The sequence below is a fragment of the Ambystoma mexicanum genome, chromosome 7q (genome assembly GCF_040938575.1).
Source record: "Ambystoma mexicanum isolate Mex_15411 chromosome 7q, UKY_AmexF1_1, whole genome shotgun sequence".
NCBI lineage: Eukaryota > Metazoa > Chordata > Amphibia > Caudata > Ambystomatidae > Ambystoma > Ambystoma mexicanum.
The window spans coordinates 124681024-124699583 of NC_090941.1; positions in this window are offsets into that span (position 1 = coordinate 124681024).

An 18560-nucleotide genomic window follows, 5' to 3' on the forward strand; every position below is an offset into this window, starting at 1 on the left:
CAGGGATTCGGGTAGGAGGATTGGAAGTATTGGTGCAGAATTATTATAATCCGTGTGAGGTGGTGGAAGTGGGTGTGTTGACTGGAGTGATAAGAGGACATGTGGGACCGTGTGTTTTGTGTGGCGATTTTAACAGTGCCAACACGTTGTGGGGTAGTGATAGGACAGATACGAATGGAGAACTGTTGGAAGACATGGAGGATGAATTGAGTCTGGTATTGCTGAATGATGGGTCGGGTACGAGGTTGGATGTGAGGACTGGGAAGCTGTCGTGCTTGGATTTGACCTGGGTGACTGCTGCAATTGCGGGTGAATGTGATTGGGAGGTGCGTGAGGATGGAGACATGGGGAGCGATCATTCTGCTATTTTGGTGACTGTGAGGGGTGAGGTAGGGATCAGGTCACGTATGACTGGGAGTCAGTTGAATTTTAGGAAGGCTGATTGGGAGGTGTACAAGGGAGTGTGTCGGGATTTGATTGTTCCAAGGGGAAGATAGCGGGGGGTGGATGAATGGAATGAGCATCTGGTGCAGGGAATGAGAGCAGCGTCTGTGGCAGCAATTCCGGAGGTTGAGAAGGGGAAGGGTGGGGAGATTGAGGTTCCTTGGTGGTCGGTGGAATGTTCAAGAGCAGTGGCGGCACGAAAGAAGGCTAGAGCAAGAGCGGTGAGAACGGGAATGTTGGTGGATCTGGTGGCATATAAGAAGGCTAAGGTGGTGGCGCAGAGGGTGATTAGGGAAAGAAAGCAAGGATATTGGAGGGGCTATTGTGGGTCCCTGGGGAGTGATTCTGGTGTGAGTGAGGTTTGGAAACAGTTCAAGCGGATGTCGGGATTAATGAGGTCGCAGGGTGGTATGTCTGTGTTGTTGAAAGGAGAAGAGGTGATTAGTGAGGATGGGGATAATGCGAATTTGTTGGGGGAGTATTTTGCGGGGGTTCACAGTTCGAGGAACTTCCCAGAAGAGGTGAGGATACGAATGGGTGCGGTAGAGGAGGAGATGCGAGAGGTGGTGGCGAATGTTGGGCCTTGGGAGGAGCAATTTGAGGTTTCATTTTCGATGCTGGAGTTGAATGGAGCGATTCGGAAGGGGAAGTGGTCTAGCCCTGGGTTGGATGGAGTTATGTATGTATTTTTGGAGAAGTTGCCTGTGGAATGTAGGTTAGAGGTATTAGCGCTGTTCAATGAGATCTGGAAGAATGGAGTTTTGCCGAAGTTGTGGAAAAGAGCGATTGTAGTGGCGATTTTGAAGGGTGGCAAGGTTCCTACTGAGTGTAAGTCATATAGACCGATTGCGTTGACTGTTGTGCTGTGTAAGGTCATGGAACGGATGGTGGTTGAGCGATTGGGGTTTTATTTGGAGTCGAATGGATGTTTGAGTGACTTTCAGAGTGGGTTCAGGAGGAATTGGTCGGTGGCTGATCCATTAGTGAGATTAGTGACTGGGGTGGAGGAGGCATTATGTGATGGAGAGTTGGTGGGAGCGTTCTTTTTGGATTTGGAGAAGGCGTATGATATGGCGTGGAAGGGAGGGTTGTTAGTGAGACTGTTGGAGATGGGTGTGAAGGGAAGAATGTTTCGGTGGATCAAGGCATTTTTGGCAGATAGGACCTTTCAGGTGAGAGTGAGGGGGGTGCTGTCTGAAGTTTGGAAGATGGAGAATGGGACGCCGCAGGGGAGTGTGATTAGTGCAATGCTGTTTAATGCGATGGTGGATGGGTTGATTCGGGCTTTGGCGGGAATTGGGTGTCAGGTAGATTTCTTCGCGGATGATGGTGTGGTTTGGGTAAGAGGGCGGTGTTTGTTGTTGGTACAGAGACGGTTGCAAGCTGCGATAGTATGCATGGAGGAGTGGTGTGGGAAATGAGGTTTCTCAGTGTCTCTGGATAAGAGTGTGAGTATGGTGTTCTCAAGGAAAAGAGTGCAGCAGGAGTTGAATTTGGTTTTGAAAGGTGTGAGGGTGAAGAGCGTGGAAGAGTTTCGGTACTTGGGGGTGATTCTGGTTAGAAAGTTGAATTGGAATGTGCAAGTGGATGGTGTGGTGGAAAAGTGTAAACGCAGGCTGAATTTGTTGCGGGCGGTGACTGGGAAAGAATGGGGTGCGCAACAGAAGTGTTTACAAATGTTGTATAAGGGGTTGATTTTGAGTGTGATGGATTTTGGGTGTCAGGTGTCAGTGGGTTATACGTCGAGTCAGAAGTTGCGGTTAGATAGGGTACAGGCGAGGGCATTGAGAGTGTGTTCGGGTGTGATGAGGTCCTCTCCAGTGAATGCGGTTCAGGTGCTTGTGGGAGAGATGCCATTGGGGTTGAGGAGGGATGCGATAAATATGAGATGGTGGGTGAAGTGCAGTGCGAAGAGTGTGGCTCATCCGGTGCGTGAATGTTTGAAGTATAATTGGAGGTTCGACTATTACAGGGATCGGTGGAGGAGGAAGGGGGGCACTTTTGGGTTTCACATGTGGGAGAAGGGAGTGCAGTGGGGTGTGGGTGATTTGATGATTGTGACAGATACGGATTTGGAGAGAAGGCCGAGGTGGATGATGAGATCTCCAAAGGTGTGTTTGGAGTTGGCGAATGTGGTATCGAAGAAGAGAGGTATGCGGGGTGAGATCAAAGCTTTGGGTCAGGAGTATGTGGCAGGAAAGGAAGGATACAAGGTGTTTACGGATGGTTCAAAGGATCCTGTGTCTGGGAGAGTGGGAATGGCGTATTATCTAGAGAGCATTTGGGAGTATAAAATAGGATGACTGACGAATGATGTGTCTATTTGTACGGCTGAGTTGGTGGCGATTGCATTGGTGATTGATAGGGTGTGTAAGTTTGGGTATGAGAAAGTGGTGGTGTTCTCAGATTCATTGAGTGGGTTACAGGCGATTGTGGCAGGGGATGGTGATAGGAAGGATGTGATTTTGGACATTAGGATGAAGATTGATCGGTGTGTGCGCGGGGGTATGGATTTGGAGTTGGCGTGGGTTCCCAGTCACAGTGGCATTTTGGGAAATGAGTTGGTGGATCTGGCGGCGGGTGAGGGTATGAGGAGGGGAGCGATTGATGTGAGGTTGCCTTTGAGTGTGGATGAGGTGAAGGCTGTGATGGTGAGACGGGTCCTGGATGAGTGGCAGGAGAGGTGGGTGAGTGGGGTGAAGGGCAGGTGGATGTTCGGTGTTCGTGGGAAAGTGTCGGTGAAGGTGGATGCAGGGAGTTCAGAATGGAGGAGGGGGGAGGAGGTGAAGCTGAATCGGTTGAGGATCGGTCATGTGGGGCTGAATGACTGTCTATTTCGAATAGGGATGCGTGAATCACGGGACTGTGCGGTGTGTGGGGTGCCTGAAACGGTGGGACATTTTTTGATTAGGTGTGAGAAACATGTTGCAGAGAGAGAATTGACGAGGGTTCGGTTGACTGCGTTGGGTGTGGCTGAGCTGAGTGGGAGGACTTTACTGGGAGGTGATGGGGAGGGAGGCAGGAGGAGGAGTAGTGTGATGTTGGATTTTGTGAGGCAGACGGGGAGGTGGGAGGAGTTGTGAGCTTAAATGGAGTCAAATAATAATTAGTGGGTACGGTGCACATCATCCTATAGGATGGGGAAGCGCCTGCGTGGGTCCGCCCACGCCTCCGATAATTAAGAAGAAGAAGAAAAAGAATGCTGGTCACAGTTTGCATGACTACCGCAAGGTTCTCACGGTTGTAACACTCACGGATCTGCAGGACAGAAGTTACTCCGCTGTTGGTGCCTTCCCGGTAAGGCAGCATGAGCTTACCCAAACTGCTAATGCTTACACGCCATTTTTTGACAATATGCTGAGGCCGCGGTACACACTGTGTGCTACTCCTATGTCATGAGATACACTTTTATTTAGATAGGAGCATTCTTGCACCCGCATTGAGACGCCATCATCTAAGCTGCAAAATAGACATGCTGCGCCCCGACTTGGCTAACTGTTGACATAGATTTCCATCAGCAGCTGCAGCGACACTTCATGATACTTTTCTTCACCACATGTGAAAGGTAGGCTTTTAGTTTATCTGGCGCTATTTCTCTAATTGTACATATGCACAAGTATTTCCACTGTTGTGCTATTTTCGCTAGCTCTACATTCGTATTCCTAACACTCTGTTTAGTTTACACAGAGGTGAACTTGTGAAATAGGAATACAGAGCGGTACTTGCATAATTGCTAGTGCATGTTTCCGAAACTGCAGACATCGGTACAAGACGACTCATGTGTTTATTTGACCTAATCTGTAAGTGTTTAAAACTCCATGTGGTTTTGATAGAGATGCATGATATATGCTTTGGTTTCCGCTCTCGGGGGTAACCGCACAGGCCCTAGACCCCACCTTCTCTTTATCTTTTTAGATACAGGGCTGAGGGCTTGTTTCTAGCTACACCGCACCACGCTTTAGCTCCCCATGTACTCTCCCAGGTGGTAGTGATTGATTCACGAACAATGGCTGACACTTTCGTTTTACACTTTCGTTTTGCTCTGTGCACATCCTAAATTTTTTAATGTCTTTTTGTCTGTCCATCGTTTTATTTCTTGGTGATTCTCCATCTTCAGCCCAATCACCTGCGATGTCTATGTTTGGCTGCAGTGATTGTTTTACCTTAGAGGTAGGGCTGACACCTTGATCTAACATCCTTACACATGCCCTACCAGTAACTATGGCCTTCTTCTTTTTCTAAAATAAAATGTGCTACATAAATGTGTCTGTGCATCACATAAGTCTTTTTTTCTTTTTACCTCAGGGGTCATATCCATTTCTGGTCCTGAGGAAGGTGGGAAATATTTTAAATCCGCCGAAATTCGTACCTTCTGATCCAGTCTTGTACGTTTGCAGCACTGATCAGGATTTTTCCCGGTGCTACACGTAGACCCCTATTCTAGGTATTCATGGACCCTAAACCTGAACCTATTGCAAAATAACTGGCCCAATGCTTGAAAAGATATAGAGAGATGTGTTATTGATAAACACATACTTAGAAGCTCCTAAGGGATTTAACAGGGAGCGACTGTTAGGACACCCCACTAGTTGCGAAATACATACACCTTTTGGGACTTGTCCTTATCACTACACTGCAGCGACAACCTAAAACTAACGCAAATAGGGATTGAGCGGTGTAGTTTTAGCCTACCAGGACATACCCACCTTATGTATGTGGCTACTTATGTTAGTGAACAAAAAAGGGGCCGCCACACATGTGATGTCATCAATAAGATTTTTGATGGCATCTTTAATGTCATGGCTGTTAGTCCTTGCAGTGCACATTGGTGGCGCAAGTTATGGTTACTTAGCTTACCATAACTGACGAATTTCGTTTTTTTTCATTTTTACCTGTAACCATAACATCCCTGTAACGATTTTCCATTGAATTTCATAGGTTTTTGCTAGTGAAACTTAACCATAACGTCCCTTTAACAACGTTTTTTGTTAGTGAATATATATATATATATATATATATATATATATATATATATATATTTTATATATATATATATTTTTTGTTAAAGGGACGTTATGGTTAAGTTGCGCTACTAAAAACCTATGAAATTCAGTGAAAAAACGTTGTCAAAGGGACGTTATGGTTCCAAGTAAAACCGTAAAAACCCTTGAAATTCGCCAGTTATGGTAAGCTAAGCAACCATAACTCGCGCCACCACCGTGCACTGCTAAGACTAACACCCAGGACATCAAAGATGACAGGGATAGAGACACACGGGGCATGAGCGGGGGGTGGGTGGCAGGGATAGAAACACACGGGGCATGAGCGGGGGGTGGGTGGGAGGTATAGAGACACACGGGGCATGAGCGGGGGGTGGGTGGGAGGGATAGAGACACACGGGGCATGAGCGGGGGGTGGGTGGGAGGGGAGAGACAAACGGGGCATGAGCGGAGGGTGGGTGGGAGGGGAGAGACACATGGGGCATGAGCAGGGGGTGGGTGGGAGGGGAGAGACACACGGGGCATGAGCAGGGGGTTGGTGGGGGGTCAGAGACACACGGGGCATGAGCAGGGGGTGGGTGGGAGGGGTGAGACACACGGGGCATGAGCAGGGGGTGGGTGGGAGGGGAGAGACACACGGGGTATGAGCGGGGGGTGGGTGGGAGGGCTAGAGACACAAGGGGCATGAGCGGAGGGTGGGAAGGAGGGCTAGAGACACACGGGGCATGAGCGGGGGGTGGGTGGGAGGGCTAGAGACACACGGGGCATGAGCAGGGGGTGGGTGGGAGGGCTAGAGAGACACGGGGCATGAGTGGGGGGTGGGTGGGAGGGCTAGAGACACACAGGGCATGAGCGGGGGTGGGGGGAGGGAGAGAGACACACAAGGCATGAGTGGGAGGTGAGCGGGAGGGAGAGAGACACACGGGGCATGAGCGGGGGTTGGTGGGAGGGAGAGACACACACGGGGCATGAGCGGGGGTGGGGGGAGGGAGAGACACACGGGGCATGAGCGGGGGTCGGGGGGAGGGAGAGAGACACACGGGGCATGAGCAGGGGTAGGGGGGGAGAGACACACGGGGCATGAGCGGGGGTGGGGGGGAAGGAGAGAGACACACGGGGCATGAGCGGGGGGTGGGCGGGAGGGATAGAGACACACGGGGCATGAGCGGGGTGGGTGGGAGGGAGAGAGACACATGGGGCATGAGCGGGGGGTGGGTGGGAGGGATAGAGACACACGGGGCTTGAGCGGGGGGTCGGTGGTTCGGGATAGAGACACACGGGGCATGAGCGGGGGGTGGGTGGGAGGGCTAGGGGCATGAGCGGGGGTGGGTGGGAGTGCTAGGGGCATGAGCGGGAGGTGGGCGGGAGGGCTAGAGACACACGGGGCATGAGTAGGGGGTGAGGGGAGAGAAACATGGGGCATGAGCGGGGGTGGGTGGGAGGGATAGAGACACACGGGGCATGAGCAGGGGGTGGGTGGGAGGGATAGAGACACACGGGGCGTGAGCGGGGGGGTGGGTGTGAGGGATAGAGACACACGGGGAATGAGCGGGGGGTGGGTGGGAGGGCCAGGGGCATGAGCGGGGGGTGGGTGGGAGGACTAGAGACCCACGGGGCATGAGTAGGGGGTGAGGGGAGAGACACACGGGGCATGAGCAGGGGGTGGAGGGAGGGAGAGACACACACGGGGCATGAGCGGTGGGTGGGCGGCAGGGATAGAGACACACGGGGCATGAGCAGGGGGTGGGTGGGGTGAGAGACACACGGGGCATGAGCGGGGGGTGGGTGGGAGGGATAGAGACACATGGGACATGAGCGGGGGGTGGGTGGGCGGGATAGAGACACATGGGGCATGAGCGGGTGGTGGGTGGGAGGGATAGAGACAAACGGGGCATGAGCGGGGGGTGGGTGGGAGGGCTAGAGACACACGGGGCATGAGCGGGGGGAGGAGAGAGACACACGGGGCATGAGCGGGGGGTGGGGGAGAGGGGAGAGAAACACGGGGCATGAGCAGGGGGTGGGAGGGAGGGATAGAGACACATGGGACATGAGCGGGGGGTGGGTGGGTGGGATAGAGACACACGGGGCATGAGCGGGGGGTGGGTGGGAGTGATAGAGACACATGGGGCATGAGCGGGTGGTGGGTGGGAGGGATAGAGACAAACGGGGCATGAGCGGGGGGTGGGTGGGAGGGCTAGAGACACACGGGGCATGAGCGGGGGGAGGAGAGAGACACACGGGGCATGAGCGGGGGGTGGGGGAGAGGGGAGAGAAACACGGGGCATGAGCAGGGGGTGGGAGGGAGCACTAGATAGAGACACACGGGGCATGAGCGGGGGTGGGGGGAGAGACACACGAGGCGTGAGCAGGGGTTGGGGGGAGGGCTAGAGACACACGGGGCATGAGCGGGGGGTGGGTGGGAGGGCTGGCTAGAGACACACGGGGCATGAGCGGGGCGTGGGGAGAGAGACACACGGGGCATGAGCGGGGGGTGGGTGGGAGGGCTGGAGACACACGGATCATGAGCGGGGGGTGGGTGGGAGGGCGAGACACACACGGGGCATGAGCGGGGGTGGGTGGGAGGGGCTAGAGACACACGGGGTATGAGCGGGGGGTGGGTGGGATGGCTAGAGACACATGGGGCATGAGCGGGGGGTGGGAAGGAGGGCTAGAGACACACGGGGCATGAGCGGGGGGTGGGTGGGAGGGCTAGAGACACACGGGGCATGAGCTGGGCTAGAGAGACAAGGGGCATGAGCGGGGGGTGGTTGGGAGGGCTAGAGACACACGGGGCATGAGCGGGGGTGGGGGGAGGGAGAGAGACACACGAGGCATGAGCGGGAGGTGAGCGGGAGGGAGAGAGACACACGGGGCATGAGCGGGGGTGGGGGGAGGGCGAGACTCACACGGGGCATGAGCGGGGGTGGGGGGGAGGGGGAGAGACACACGGGGCATGAGCGGGGGTGGGGGGGAGGGAGAGAGACAGACGGGGCATGAGCGGGGGTCGGGGGGAGGGAGAGAGACAGACGGGGCATGAGCGGGGGTGGGCAGGAGGGATAGAGACACACGGGGCATGAGCGGGGGTGGGTGGGAGGGAGAGAGACACACGGGGCATGAGCGGGGGGTCGGTGGGAGGGATAGAGACACATGGGGCATGAGCAGGGGGTGGGTGGGAGGGATAGAGACACACGTGGCATGAGTAGGGGGTGAGGGGAAAGACACATGGGGCATGAGCAGGGGGTGGGGGGGAGGGGAGAGACACATGGGGCATGAGCAGGGGGTAGGGGGGGAAAGACACAGGGCATTAGCGGAGGTTTGGGTGGGAAGGCTAGGGGCATGAGCGGGGGGTGGGTGGGAGGGCTAGAGACAAACGGGGCATGAGTAGGGGGTGAGGGGAAAGACACATGGGGCATGAGCAGGGGGTGGGGGGGAGGGAGAGACACGGGGCATGAGCGGAGGGTTGGGTGGGAGGGATAGAGACACACGGGGCATGAGCGGGGGGTGGGTGGGAGGGATAGAGACACACGGGGCATGAGCGGGGGGTGGGTGGGAGGGATAGAGACACACGGGGCATGAGCGGGGGGGTGGGTGGGAGGGATAGAGACACACGGGGCATGAGCGGGGGGTGGGTGGGAGGGCCAGGGGCATGAGCCGCAGGTGGGTGGGAGGGCTAGAGACACACGGGTTATGAGTAGGGGGTGAGGGGAGAGACACATGGGGCATGAGCAGGGGGTGGGGGGAGGGAGAGACACCCACGGGGCAGGAGCGGGGGGTGGGCCGGAGGGATAGAGACACACGGGGCATGAGCGGGGGGTGGGTGGGGGGAGAGACACATGGGGCATGAGCGGGGGGTGAGTGGGAGGGATAGAGACACACGGGGCATGAGCGGGGGTGGGTGGGATAGAGACACACGGGCATGAGTGGGGGGTGGGTGGGAGTGATAGAGACACACGGGGCATGAGCGGGGGGTGGGTGGGAGGGATAGAGATAAACGGGGCATGAGCGGGGGGTGGGTGGGAGGGCTAGGGGCATGAGCGGGGGGCGGTTGGGAGTGCTAGAGACACACGGGGCATGAGTAGGGGTTGAGGGGAGAGACACATGGGGCATGAGCAGGGGTGGGGGGAGGGAGAGACACACACAGGGTGTGAGCGGGGGTTGGGGGGAGGGAGAGACACACACGGGGCATGAGCGGGTGTGGGGGGAGGGAGAGACGCACACGGGGCATGAGCGGGGGTGGGGGGGTGGGAGAAACACACACGGGGCATGAGCGGGGGTGGGGGGAGGGACGAGAGACACACGGGGCATGAGCAGGGGTTGGGGGGAGGGAGAGAGACACACGGGGCATGAGCGGGGGTGGGGGGAGGGAGAGAGACATACAGGGCATGAGCGGGGGTGGGGGGGGATCGAGAGACACACGGGGCATGAGCGGGGGTGGGCGGGAGGGATAGAGACACACGGGGCCTGAGTGGGGGTGGGTGGGAGTGAGAGAGACACACGGGGCATGAGCGGGGGGTGGGTGGAAGGGATAGAGACACACGGGGCATGAGCGGGAGGTGGGTGGGAGGGATAGAGACACACGGGGCATGAGTAGGGGGTGTGGGGAGAGACACACGGGACATGAGCAGGGGGTGGGGGGGAGCGAGAGACACGGGGCGTGAGCGGGGGTGGGTGGGAGGGATAGAGACACATGGGGCATGAGCGGGGGGTGGGTGGAAGGGATAGAGACACACGGGGCTTGAGCGGGGGGTGGGTGGTAGGTATAGAGACACACGCGGCATGAGCGGGGGGGTGGGTGGGAGGGATAGAGACACGTGGGGAATGAGCGGAGGGTGGGTGGGAGGGATAGAGACACACGGGAATGAGCGGGGGGTGGGTGGGAGGGCCAGGGGCATGAGCCGCAGGTGGGTAGGAGGGCTAGAGACACACGGGTTATGAGTAGGGGGTGAGGGGAGAGACACATGGGGGCATGAGCAGGGGGTGGGGGGAGGGAGAGACACTCACGGGGCAGGAGCGGGGGGTGGGCCGGAGGGATAGAGACACACGGGGCATGAGCGGGGGGTGGGTGGGGGGAGAGACACATGGGGCATGAGCGGGGGGTGAGTGGGAGGGATAGAGACACACGGGGCATGAGCGGGGGTGGGTGGGTGGGATAGAGACACACGGGCATGAGTGGGGGGTGGGTGGGAGTGATAGAGACACACGGGGCATGAGCGGGGGGTGGGTGGGATAGAGATAAACGGGGCATGAGCGGGGGGTGGGTGGGAGGGCTAGGGGCATGAGCGGGGGGCGGGTGGGAGGGCTAGAGACACACGGGGCATGAGTAGGGGTTGAGGGGAGAGACACATGGGGCATGAGCAGGGGTGGGGGGAGGGAGAGACACACACAGGGTGTGAGCGGGGGTTGGGGGGAGGGAGAGACACACACGGGGCATGAGCGGGTGTGGGGGGAGGGAGAGACACACACGGGGCATGAGCGGGGGTGGGGGGGGTGGGGGGGTGGTAGAAACACACACGGGCATAAGCGGGGGTGGGGAGAGGGGGAGAGACACACGGGGCATGAGCAGGGGTCGGGGGGAGGGAGAGAGACACACGAGGCATGAGCGGGGGTGGGGGAGGGAGAGAGACATACGGGGCATGAGCGGGGGTGGGGGGGAGATCGAGAGACACACGGGGCATGAGCGGGGGTGGGCGGGAGGGATAGAGACACACGGGGCCTGAGTGGGGGTGGGTGGGAGTGAGAGAGACACACAGGGCATGAGCGGGGGTTGGGTGGGGGGGATAGAGACACACGGGGCATGAGCGGGGGTGGGAGGGAGGGATAGAGACACACGGGGCGTGAGCGGGGGTGGGGGGAGGGATAGAGACACACGGGGCATGAGCGGGGGGTGGGTGGGAACGATAGAGACACACGAGGCATGAGCGGGGGATGGGTGGGAGGGATAGAGACACGCGGGGCATGAGCGGGGGGTGGGTGGGAGGTCTAGGGGCATGAGCGGGGGTGGGTGGGCGTACTAGAGACACATGGGGCATGAGTAGGGGGTGAGGGGAGAGACACACGGGGCATGAGCGGGGGGTGGGTCGGAGCTATAGAGACACACGGGGCATGAATAGGGGGTGAGGGAAGAGACACACGGGGAATGAGCGGGGGGTGGGTGGGAGGGCTAGAGACACACGGGGCATGAGCGGGGGGTGGGAAGGCTAGAGACACACGGGGCATGAGCCGGGGGTGGGAGGGCTAGAGACACACGGGGCATGAGCGGGGGGTGGGTGCGAGGGAAAGAGACACACGGGGCGTGAGCGGGGGTGGGGGGGAGGGAGAGAGACACACGGGGCATGAGCGGGTGTGGGGGGAGGGAGAGACACACACGGGGCATGAGCGGGGGTGGGGGGGTGGGGGGGTGGTAGAAACACACACGGGCATAAGCGGGGGTGGGGGGAGGGGGAGAGACACACGGGGCATGAGCAGGGGTCGGGGGGAGGGAGAGAGACACACGAGGCATGATCGGGGGTGGGGGGAGGGAGAGAGACATACGGGGCATGAGCGGGGGTGGGGGGGAGATCGAGAGACACACGGGGCATGAGCGGGGGTGGGCGGGAGGGATAGAGACACACGGGGCCTGAGTGGGGGTGGGTGGGAGTGAGAGAGACACACAGGGCATGAGCGGGGGGTGGGTGGAAGGGATAGAGACACACGGGGCATGAGCGGGGGGTGGGTGGGAGGGATAGAGACACACGGGGCATGAGTAGGGGGTGTGGGGAGAGACACACGGGACATGAGCAGGGGGTGGGGGGGAGGGAGAGACACGGGGCATGAGCGGGGGGTGGGTGGGAGGGATAGAGACACATGGGGCATGAGCGGGGGGTCGGTGGGAGGTATAGAGACACACGGGGCATGAGCGGGGGGTGGGTGGTAGGTATAGAGACACACGCGGCATGAGCGGGGGGGTGGGTGGGAGGGATAGAGACACATGGGGAATGAGCGGGGGTGGGTGGGAGGGCCAGGGGCATGACCGGGGGGTGGGTGGGAGTTCTAGAGACACACGGGGCATGAGTAGGGGGTGAGGGGAGAGACACACGGGGCATGAGCAGGGGGTGGGGGGAGGGAGAGACACACACGGGGCATGAGCGGGGGTGGGCGGGAGGGATAGAGACACACGGGGCATGAGCGGGGGGTGAGTGGGGATAGAGACACACGGGGCATGAGCGGGGGGTGTGTGCAAGGGATAGAGACACACGGGGCATGAGCGGTGGGTGGGTGGGAGTGATAGAGACACACGGGGCATGAGCGAGGGGTGGGTGGGAGGGATAGAGACAAACGGGGCATGAGCGGGGGGTGGGTGGGAGGGCTAGGGGCATGAGCGGGGGTGGGTGGGAGGGCTAGAGACACACGGGGCATGAGTAGGGGGTGAGGGGAGAGACACATGGGGCATGAGCGGGGGTGGGGGGGAGGGAGAGACACACACGGGGCATGAGCGGGGGTGGGGGGGAGGGAGAGACACACATGGGGCATGAGCGGGGGTGGGGGGAGGGAGAGACACACACGGGGCATGAGCGGGAGGGATAGAGACACACAGGGCATGAGCGGGGGGTGGGCGGGAGGGATAGAGACACACGGGGCATGAGCGAGTGGTGGGCGGGAGGGATAGAGACACACGGGGCATGAGCGGGGTGTGGGCAGGAGGGATAGAGACACACGGGGCATGAGCGGGGGTTGGGCGGGGGGATAGAGACACACGGGGCATGAGCGGGGGTGGGAGGGAGGGATAGAGACACACGGGGCGTGAGCGGGGGTGGGGGGAGGGATAGAGACACACGGGGCATGAGCGGGGGGTGGGTGGGAACGATAGAGACACACGAGGCATGAGCGGGGGATGGGTGGGAGGGATAGAGACACGCGGGGCATGAGCGGGGGGTGGGTGGGAGGTCTAGGGGCATGAGCGGGGGTGGGTGGGCGTACTAGAGACACATGGGGCATGAGTAGGGGGTGAGCGGAGAGACACATGGGGCATGAGCGGGGGGTGGGTGGGAGGGATAGAGACACACGGGGCATGAGCTGGGGGTGGGTGGGAGGGCTAGCGGCATGAGCGGGGGGTGGGTGGGAGGGCTAGAGACACACGGGGCATGAATAGGGGGTGAGGGAAGAGACACACGGGGAATGAGCGGGGGGTGGGTGGGAGGGCTAGAGACACACGGGGCATGAGCGGGGGGTGGGAAGGCTAGAGACACACGGGGCATGAGCCGGGGGTGGGAGGGCTAGAGACACACGGGGCATGAGCGGGGGGTGGGTGCGAGGGAAAGAGACACACGGGGCATGAGCGGGGGTGGGGGGGAGGGAGAGAGACACACGGGGCATGAGTAGGGGGTGAGGGGAGCGACACATGGGGCAAACAAAAACACGGACATGCCGCACGGACATGAGTTTGTGCGGCAGATCCCGCTCCTCGGCCCTCCGCTGGCCACCGACACGGGGCATGAGCGGGGGTGGGGGGGGAGGGAGAGAGACACACGGGGCATGAGCGGGGGTGAGAGAGACACACGGGGCATGAGCGGGGGGTGGGCGGGAGGGATAGAGACACACGGGGCATGAGCGGGGGGTGGGGTGGAAAAACAAAAAACAAAAACACGGACATGCCGCACGGACATGAGTTTGTGCGGCAGATCCCGCTCCTCGGCCCTCCGCTGGCCACCGTGTGCGATGGTGTGAGCGGGGGGCTGGAGGAACAGGGGACACACAGAGCATGACTGGGGGTGGGGGGGACAGGAAGGACACACAGGGCATGAGCGGGGTGGGGGGACAGAAAGTACACACGGGGCATGAGCCGGGGGTGGGGCAGACACGGGCATGAGCGGGGGTGGGAGGAACAAGAGACAGACACGCTCCTGCTGACCTGACAAAGCCTCTCATGCGGCAAAGAAAGATGGCGGGCGTCTCTGAAGCCAGACGCACTGCACGCTTTCACCGCATCCAATGAGAGAGCACGTCAGATGTCCGCGGACATCACGCAAGCTGCTGGCCCAATCACCGTCCTGTCCGCGTAGCGAACAGGGAAGTGTGTCCGCGAAGTGAACACAGATATCACTATTTTTTTTTTACCTACTTTTTGGTCATTTTAAAAAAAAATCTACTGGACGGATTTTCACCAAATTTGCAAAAGCACGCTTTCGGGACCAAGCTGCTGCTCCTGGTCCAAATTTGGTGAAAATCCGTCCAGCGGTTTGGGCTGTAGACGCAAGCAAACATTTTTTCCCATTGAGTCTATGGGAAAAAAAAAAGTTTTGGGACCCCCCTTTAACTTTGCCCCCCCTGGACGAATCCTCACCAAACTTTGCAAAAGAATTCAGAGTGACCCAAATACTTTTTTTACAAAGTTTGATGAGAATTCGTTCAGGGAGAGCAAAGTTATATGCCGCCCAAAAAGTGCTCTTCCTATGAAAACAGCAAATTAACCATAACTACATGGCAACTACCGTGGCCATGTAATATTATTACGTAAAACTATTGATGTAGCTATTATTTTTCTGCTCCGGTGGCAAGGACCTGCAATTTACAGCTGAAGGAGGAAATCTCTGTGCCAGCAATATAATATATGGGAGCGGTTAAATGAATGGTCTAGGGAACGGTAAGGTTTAAGGGGATCCCCTGGAAAAGGGACTTTAAGTCAGTGTGGACCATGGGTGCAATTGTTGGTATCAGTGGGCAACAGAATTGTGACTGGAGGTGCCGGAATGACACATGGGCCCTCATTATAGGTAAAAAGTTACAGGCACCTTTTCCGGACTATCTCACTTTGAGTCTGCCGATAGGAGCACTGTACTACCGGTAGGCCTGACCTGCCAGGAGTTCAGGGCCCTACTGGCAGGCTTGTCACTGAAGCATCAACACCGTTACTAACAGTGCTAGTGCTTCAGGGTTCCCATTCTCATGGCGTCCTCTGCTGCATTTGATATCACAGTAGCGCTGGGATGTCAGGCGGTGGTAACGGTAATACAAGGTTGCCGTAATCTGCTTGCTACCAGCGGGCTTTACCAGCAACCTAGTAAGGTGGTCCATGGTATTAGCTTCCATATTCATAAAAACACTGGTAACTTCTTGAAGGCTAGGTGCAGCGGTGGCCAATTGTGATGTTCACAAGTCAAGTTAATTAGTAATGCTTAGGTTAGCTTTATTATATCCCACAGCAGGGAAAACAGTTGAAGTGTAAATGCCTTGTGTTACTGTGACAAACTGACTTCTGTCCTGAAGGATTACAAGGATGGTAGAGGTTAAAACACCCACTCAACCCTCACACTTGTGCCAAAAGCCTACACAATCATCAATGTAAAACAGCACAGTTAACAGATATACTTCCTTTGCATTTTGTGTTAACGTGGGCTGAGGGAAAGATATACTCTAGCAACCCAAACAGCAAAGTATATCAGTAAAAAATAAATTAATGTCCAATGAAGGTTCTATAAAAATATATACCTTAATCAAAAACACAATGTACAATAATAACTAACTAGAAAACACGGCAAAAACCCACTCCTGTAGAAGGAACACATAGGGCCTCATCACGAGTTTGGAGGCAGCCATGCCCTTAATAGGGGCATGGCTGCCTCCAAACTCGGGTCCAGGTCTGTGGTCCCTGAATGGGGAAATACCGGGCCATTCCGACTTTAGAGCATGCTAACAATGGGCCCGTTAATGTACCAGACGTCTTTTGTGGGTCCCGCAAGGGGACCTCGTAATAGGGCGCTACAGGGTTAATGGCTCCGCCCACCTCCTAATGAGGCCCATAATATGCAAAGATAGAATAGATGGAACACTCTGGGAAGAGACAGGGGGAGAACAGGCAAAAAAAGACTACAATGTTCAAAGGGTATGTTCTTGAGCTTGCAAAAGGGATTACAATGGCCTATCCAGTCTCTCCCAGTCAGTCCCAAAGATTGACTGAGGGGCAGGGGGGTTGATATTAGTAAATAATACCTTTGCATAGTTCTTGGTGGTTTGAAAGCTTTGAACCAGGCTTCTCAGCGTCGATCGCGGGTTCTCTTCAGTTCAAAGATATGGCAGTCATGGTTGTCCAGGGGCAAGCTGGCATCAAGTCAGGAATGTAGTTGCATTCTCAAAATGTCTACTTAAGCGATGCAGTTCTGGCGGTCACCAGGTTCTGTTTGTCGCTCGAGGATTGACAGCCTGGACCTGGAACCAGATTGTGAAGGTGAGTTGATTATATGAGGGGATAAAAGGTCACGGTTCTGAGACACCAAGGTCAGATCAATCGACTTGCAGGAGCGATGATGAAGAGGCTGGTGCTTCGTATGGGGAGTCTAGTAATGCAAGACAGTGGTACATCATCGGTTTGAATTGAGGAAATGCCACATTTCAGCTGGCGTGGTGAGGCGGGGAACAGTGTCGAACAGGCAAACGGCGGTTTGAAGAATAGTGAATGCTTGAGGCAGCTTTTAGGATCCTGAAAGTTTGCTTGGTGTCAAAAATGATCGAATTACTGCTCACATGTTGTTGACGTTGAAAAAGGGAATCTCAGCTGTTCTGGCTTCGAGATTCTATGAATCCCACTCCAGGATCCTAAGGGCCAAGGCAAGTCCTTTTCTTGGGCTCCCAAACATGGGAAAGCTAGCACACACCTTCAGGGGTCCGGCAACAGTGAGGACCTAGTGAACAGGGTGGCTGGCAGTGATGCAGTCTTGGTCCTGCAGCAGAGCTCACTCACTGCAATGATTAGGGGACAATGCTTGCCTCTATCTTGGGCACCTGCTTCACCACACAACTAGAGGGCTCTAGAAAGGACTGCTCTCACAGCAGGGTCTGACAAAATCTTCTTTCAGGATTGGAGTGCAAAGGATGATAAAAATAAAAGTGGTGGTAGACCCCTTATTTGATGGCATAAGACCACAGATGATTGGACTATAGATAGCCGGCTTTAGGGGTCCAATCACTGCTTTAAATGAGTGCTACAGGAAATGAAGGGGACAGGAAAGAGAAAGAGAAGCAGAGAGAAACAAGTTGGCAGAATTGTCTCCAAACAAACCTCTGACTGGTTACACTAACCTAGCCCTTTCCCTTCTGAATCGAATATAAAACCATTTGAAATTCAGTAACCCAGTGTGAGATCTAGCCCTTTGTGAAAGGGTGTGCCCTTTGATTCCTGTTCCCAGGACAGCCTCCTGTAAGTGGCTGTCCTGGGAAAAAGGTGTTACCTACCCTTACAAAGGAACATATAGGCAATCCCCAAGGATACAGTCCTGCAAGTGGGCTACAGGGGCCTTGTCTGGAATAAATACACATGACCTGTCAAAGCTGATATAAATATAAAGCACATATAATATTTCTTTTACAAGGGGCAATAACCCTATCCTCTAGCCTGGACAGTCTTTACAAAACTACAATAGAATCAAAGTGAAATTAATCATTATGTATCTCCAGCACTCTAAACGAGAGTAAACTCCTTACGTTTTTAAATATACAGGTATTTAATATTGAATGTTAAGTTCTTCAAGTCAATAATCAACTCATAGTTTATCATAATTCAAACAATTTCCAGAAATTCAAATAATTCACATATTCATATTGTGGTTACAATGAACATCACAACTTACTCAAACAAATTTTTTAACCAATATATAAGTATCACCAAAAGATATCTTTGAAAAATATGTTAAATTCAATTGCACTGTAATAGATATCACGTTATTAGGCATTGATGTTTATAATAAACTTCTCAATGTTTCGTATTCAAATATCCTTTTTCATGGGTCCATCCCACCTAGATTTGCAATTGATTTCTAATTTCTATCTTGCAGGATAGTTCATTTTCAATTTCTGAAAAGATATATACAGAAATCTACTTGAGTTCCACATAATTTAATTTATCAACCTGTAATGTCAAATAAAAGACTTGACTAACCTTATTGTTATCAAAGATCTCATAAGCAGTCACTAATGAATGTAGAGAATTGTTAATCCCTCCTGTATAGGTTCACAAGTGTGTGGGGTAATTCACTTTGAATTTTTCATTCTAAAAATGAAAATATGGAATAATTTATGAATGTATCCTAAATTGACAACACCGGAGTGCTATAGTGTGATCATGACATCAGTTCCACCTTACCATAA